Here is a 6,990-nt window from a genome sequence, read left to right as displayed (position 1 = left end):
ACAAGAAACGGCCTGACCGGCTTCTTCTTCTTAAGAAGCGGTTACCAAGTCATCTCTTCCTAACTGTGCTATACTTGCCAAGTGCCAAGCCAAGGGAACAGTGATCTCTTTGATACACACCTGGCACTGTCCTTGTGCTTTTAATGGAGACGCTAATATAAATAGAGGCAGTGACAGAAAAAGACTTGACTCGATGTCACAAATTGGCATTTTAATGGTGACCTTTTTTTTTTCTTTAGATGGTGGACACCTTGTTGGGTAAATTATTTTTTATTATTAATTTTTTTTTTATTATCATTCATGCAATTATTGTCGTTACCATTTTGCATCGCAGTATAGGAAGACTGAGCCTATGTCCTGTACTCCTTTGTTATAATTGTGTTTTGTTTTTTTCATGCACAAGGGAAAAATAACTCACTCATGTAAACACTACAGACAACAGTTTTTGGTTGTTTGTTTTTTGTACTTGATGGCCGTGCAGATGGAAAACAAACGTACTTGATCTGAAATGGTTCTTTCTTTAAATGTTACTTAAGAGTGATACATGTGATCGTGCCATATTGTCACCATGGAAAATGCATGAAGTCTACCACAATCCTTGGACATACTCATCGGACTGAAGGTACAGAACATGTTGATAGGTTGGCGTTTTGTGTGTTTGTCCACTACTTGTCTGTTAAACTTAATGAGGTCCAGTGCCTTTATGATGTATGAAGGCAAGAAGATAATTCAAGTGAGGGATATTTGTACAATGCTCTTAAATTTGTTTTCTTTTCTTGGCCACACTCGGCTCTGTGGATGAGTTGGACAATACGTGATAGTAACCTCTGACGTCATGTAAAAGTAACTTAAAGAGCGCTAGATGTTGGATGAAGTTAATGGAGTGAAACCAAATCTAATGTTTTCCAGTCCAAATGCACATGTGGCTACTCGACTTCGAACTGAACTTGATGAACATTTTGACCAATTAGTTTTTCTTATTGTGATGTTTCTTATTTGCACCTTTTTAATTTTTCTCTCTCCTGCACAGTATTGTGAATGAATGAGAAGTGACATAGTGTGAGTTATAAGTAAGCATGATGATTTTTAAAGTGTATGTGCTTTTGGTACACTGATTTTTTAAATCTATTTCCATTATGTTTGGATTCATGCCCTCATTCCATCCTATCTGAGTGATAAAAGAACCACTGACAAGCTGTGATTTCTTATCAAAAGGGAGATGAATCTGTTGTGTAAATAATGGTCTGTTAGCATAATTACAAATTAGTTTTAGATGTCCAATCTTTCTTTAAAAGTATACTTTTTCTGAAACAAACTTCACTGAGCTCAAAATGTCGCAATAAACTGTAGTTGTTGCTAACAGAAAACAACTGAATCTTTGGCTCTTCCTGCTACAACCTGCGCAGCTTACGTTCACATGTTCATGTGCTACTACATGTTTGAAACACTGATTCTTGACATTTTTAACTGTTTCTGTCAATGATCATGTGTAGAAGAACATGTAAGCGCAATATCACCATCACTAGTGAGGGCAGCATATCATAAGTGATTTTATTACATTCCAACGACAGGTTTTAAGTGGTTGAACTTGCCAAGATGTACTCCACAGTTTCATAATCCAGCTTGTGTTTTCCGTATTCTATCACGTATTAATAAAATTTATAGGTATAGTTTGACATTTTGGGGAATGCTCTTATTTTCTTTGAGTTAGATGAGAAGATTGAAGCCACTCTCATGTCTGTGTGGTAAATATGAAGCTACAGCTTGCAGCCGGTTAGCGTAGCACCTCGAAAGCTTTCGCTTGCTGAAAATAAAAATTTTCAGCAAGTGAAAGAGCTAGCTGTTGCCCCATTTCCAGTCATTATGCTATGCTAAGCTAAGCTAACTGGCTGCTTGCTGTTGCTTCATATTTAGCAAACAGATATGAGAGTAGTATCAATCTTCCCATCCAACTCTTGAAAAGAAAGATAACTTGGGCTTGGGGCACACGAAAAAAGCAGGCCAGGACAAAATAGCGAGTACACAATGGCAGATTGTTGTCTATTTTCTTTCCTGTCTCAGGCCAATTGATCACATTTGTCAAGCTAAAATGTGGCTGTAGGGTATCCATTTGGTTAGAGTCTGCCCATGGATAGCCACATTTGATCCCCATAACAGCCATATGATCGGTTGCAGTGTCCTTAAGTATGAACTCAGTGAACCACTGTGTCTGTGTCAAACTGTTAGCTCTGTAGCCTTCTTTCACCTCGTGATGATGATTTCTTTAACTTTTTGGTCCTGTTAGACATCAGCACTGTTTTTTCCTACTCAGTTCAGATTTAACACGTCTCAGAGCATCTCAGATTTAGAGACATAATCATTGGAAGCTTATCTGTCATCTCTGCCTCACACCTACAGAGTGTGAGGACATGATGTATCACAATGGCAGGCTTAACATAAAGTGGGTCAAATAGTAAATGCAAATACATTTTGGCATTTGCTTTAATCTGATACTACTTGATGGTTAGACAGAAATAAAAACAAGGTAAAGCCACAATGTGTAGGGTTTTTGTAATGTTATTATAGTGTGTTTTAAATTATTCTGATGGCATATATTTTTGTGTCTAAAAAGTAAGACAATCCTGGTAAATATTGGCGCAGTGCATGTATTGCTTTCAGCCCATTCATCTCTGTCTACTTGGATCAAATCAGTAGAGTGAGGGGAAGGGGGACAGGGGTGTACATTGCTGTCTTCCATCACTAAGTGTGTAATTTTTAAATTCTACACATAATGGCTTTTGTTTGGGATTTCATTTATGTCACATTTTTAGTTGTGGTGATGTAGTGACTTCAGTTAAAACAAATACAAATTATGATTTGTAATGACTGACACGTTTTTGATTAATATCTAGATCCAGAGGGCTGAACTTTCTTACATATTTAAATATTTGATGGTATGCCACGCTTGGTTATTTTAAACAACAGAGGTTGTGGTTTATTTGCCTTGATTGACTGAATTTGTTAAAAAAAAAAAAAAGATGAAGGAGACACCCCCATTGTCACCTCCTGTGCTCATTCAAGTCATCTGGTGTGAACAAACCTGCCCGAGCATGTTGAAAATAAATCAGAACTGCAGTTCAAAATGGTTTAAACCAATTGTACGTGTGGCCTGGATTAAACTGTGAAGGGAATCCATATACAAGGCGAACACTGGTATCCAATAAAAGAAGGAAAATGATAACATGCTTTCAGCTGTGTGGTTTCCTTTTCGTGTTTTATAGCCACATATTATTGTGAAACAGAAGACAAATGTAGAGCCGATGTGTTTGAAATGAAGAAGAAATATTCTACTTTTCCCATGAATGTGTGCACATGTTGTTTCATGTGAAGTCAGTTTTTTCAGGCTCTTTGTACCATTCCTGTGTGTCCCCTATGTGTGAGTGGACAGGAATTTTGCTACCCATATAGTTTGTTTAGTGGTTGTGAATATTTCTGCTCCCGGGGAAGAGAAACCCTCTGCTTGCCACGGCCCTGTCTGCATGGCCTGTTTTCTGGGCCATACATTTTTAAAGAAGTTTCAGCTAATGCTACACAGCTGTCTCACAGGACCCGGCCCCCCACTAGACCATTCAGCTTCACATGCGCTGTATTTATGATCAAGGCCCTAATTTGTTTATCTGGTGTGGAGAAATGGCTAAGTGGATGGAACATATCAAGGATGACAGAGATTTAATTATGAAGGTTTGAATGAGACGAATGTGGGTGTGTGCTTGCAGTAGGCCCTGTATAATTTGTAAAGGGATAGTTTCACCTTTAGTATACTGTTTTTTATTTTGTTTTACCCAGGAGACAAGGAGGACAAGCTGAAATCTTGGGCTGACTGTACTGTTTGACAACGTGGTGAAAGGTAATAGTACAACAAAAGTAGAGATAAACTAATTTATTGGATGTGTAGGAAATTAATTAGCTTAACTAAACTACATACCATGAATAAGTTTTAGCCATGATATTATTCTATTTAAATTTGTTGTCACTTAGGTATCATCATTCTGCCATCAACACACATTCTGATGATGCTTTGAAATGAGAGAATAAATAAAACAAACACGAATTTAGAGGCCATTTCTAAAATGTGCTATTGTGTTCATGGCCATAAGGTAAAGACTTGAATTGTATTCAGATGTGCTTCTTAAACTCAAAATTTTACCTTGAGAATTATCAAAATAGGATCTTTGTGCTTTTTTCCAGCAACAGCTATTCGTCATTTTCTGTAAAGTTATTTCTCACCTGTTTTTAAAGACAAAAAATGTGGCAGTCTGAGAGCAGATATGCCTCACTTTTTGTCCACTTGCCAAGTCTTTTTCTTATGTCTATTTCTGGCACTACAGCAACCTACCCATAGAAAGTAGCAAATGTTAAAACTTGAGTGGGATTAAGAAACACTCTCTCTCTCTCTCTCTCTCTCTCTCTCTCTCTCTCTCTCTCTCTCTCTCTCTCTCTCTCTCTCTCTCTCTCTCTCTCTCTCTCTCTCTCTCTCTCTCTCTCTCTCTCTCTCTCTCTCTCATGCACACCTTCTCTGCACCCTTAAAGCTTATAATAGCAACTGTGGACATGGATGAGGGTGTTTGCATTTCACAGCAGAACTCACTCAACATGTTGGAAAGTTCAGTCCAAGAGTCTATAAATGCACATTATACATCTGAATATAAGGTATACTCCAATACAATGTGATAATCTTTACATTTAATAAGATATAAGGAATACATGTTAATTCAGTTACACTGAAATCCTAAATAGCTATTTCTGTCACAGATTCAATTACTTATGTTTCAGACTCGTGCTCTGCTATGAGCGGTGGTGACTGGACAATGAACCAACTGTAACACTGTTTTGGACAACCAGATCACCTCCTTTAAGTCTATAATGAAAGAGGTACTCTGCAACTGTCTGGCTATGCCTTGTTTTGATTTGCTTTCCATAGCATCACTTAGTGGAGGACTCTTCTTGTCTTTAGATCCATCATCACTCAACTTTAAATGGGCTTTCCTTGTGCATGTTTAATTACTAACTATTATGATGCTGCATGTAGTTTTGTTAAACATCGTCGGTTCATTAAATCTTTAGCATACTTTTATGACATTATGGCACAGCAATCTTATAGTATTTAAGTTCATATTCCTTACTCAAATTATTATTTGAGTTTCAATGTTGAGGAACATTGATTTTATCATTAAAAGAAAAGTCCTAGTACTTTCAGAACCTGCACCTCCACCCACTTAATTACTCTACTACTCTACTGTAGTGACAAGTTGCCCACCTACTGTGGCTCAGGTGGTATAGCAGGTTGCCCGTTAATTGGAAGGTCGGTGGTTCAATCCCCAGCTCCTCCATGTTGAAGTGTCCTTATGCAAGATACTGATAATGATCTGCCCTGTTCCACCAGTGTGTGTTTGTAGTGTAAAAGCACTTTGAGTGGTCTAAAAGACTAGAAAGGCGCTATACAAATACAAGGTCACCATCTCCCTTAGTGCATTATGAATACAGATACAACCTCTGTAACCTATTGTAATTTCAAAGAAGAAACAGAATAATTGTGCTTGACTGTTTCTTGTTTTTACTTCTCTCTTAGTTGTCTTCCTATGTTAGCTGTTTATTGCTGCTGTTCAGCTGGTTGTCTTCTTTTTTGTTTTTTGTTTGTGTTTGTTTGTTGTTGCATTTTTCCTGCCCAAGCCCCCTCCCTGTTCTATTGCAGGTTTTGTTGCTTTCTGCAATTGGTGTTTCCCTCTGCTATTCCCTGTTGTCCCCACCCACATCCCCATGTCTGCCCCCCTGTCTGGCCTGGTGACAATCAATACGTAATTAAATAAAAAATAAAACAGACAAAGGAGTATATTAATACTCACTTGTTAAAGTAAAATCTGTCTGGCACAATATGGTATTTAGCTTTTTTACCTTTTCAACCATTCCTGCGTGCTTTGGGTCTTTGTCTTGCTGGAGGACCCATGATCTTCAACTCAAACCAAGTTTTCTTACACTGGGTAGGACATTTCGCTCTAAAATCTCTTGATAATTCTCTGATTTCATGCTTCCTGTGATACAGTCAAGGCCTCCAGGCCTAAATTCATAATGATAAATCTACATAGGCCTACTTAACTAGAGGATGCTCTCAGACTGCAGCCAAGGAATTCACTGAGGAGTGATGGTTAAAATCTGTAATTGTAAATACAACTCTGATTGGCATGATATATTAATCAATCGGTTTTGACGCTATTATGCAGCTGCGCCATTATTGTGCATGAGATACCTGTAGTTACTGGTGGTAATAGCACAAAAGTCTGGGGCAGCTAAACAAACTATTGTTGGACAGTTATTGGTATTTTCCATAATTGTGTGAGCAGTTATTAGGATTTATCCTCCGGTGACCATGCCTGTCTGTCCAAAATTTAATGGTGTTACATCCATTGGTTGGAGAGATAATCCCCATAAACATTATCATTATCATTAAAAGTCAAGTAAAATGGAATCAATATGGACTGGGCCTTTTAGTGCCTGGGTCAGGTGTGCTGTGGCGCTATTAAGTATCAGCAGTTCAGCACAGGCTGAGGCAGTCTGAAGGACGTCTCGAGATTTAATCAATACTGTGATGCCACGGGGTTGTATTGTATTACAGGCACACACACACACACACACACGCACACACATAGACACACGTCATTACTCAATTCCTGCATCCAGCTGCCCACACAGAGATTTGACCACTAAAACTTTGAGGTTTGGAAGTCAGCCCAAGGATTTCCCCTAAATTCCACTTCTCCAGTTCTGTCTAATCCACTCCAGACTCCAAACAGCCAGAGAAAATCACATAAAAATGTGGTTGTGATTCACGTGACCTGTTCTGTAACATGCATTAGCAGAACAGGAAAATGATTTACTGAACTTGCTGTGCATTAAACCTAAACCTCAAACATAGAAACTACCAGATAGCAGCAGATTAAAATTAAACACATATTA

Source organism: Micropterus salmoides, unplaced genomic scaffold (genome assembly GCF_014851395.1).
Source record: "Micropterus salmoides isolate LMB-PRFRI ecotype aquatic unplaced genomic scaffold, ASM1485139v1 Ms_hic_scaffold_23, whole genome shotgun sequence".
In the NCBI taxonomy this organism is placed as follows: domain Eukaryota; kingdom Metazoa; phylum Chordata; class Actinopteri; order Centrarchiformes; family Centrarchidae; genus Micropterus; species Micropterus salmoides.
This window is presented reverse-complemented; position numbering follows the sequence as displayed.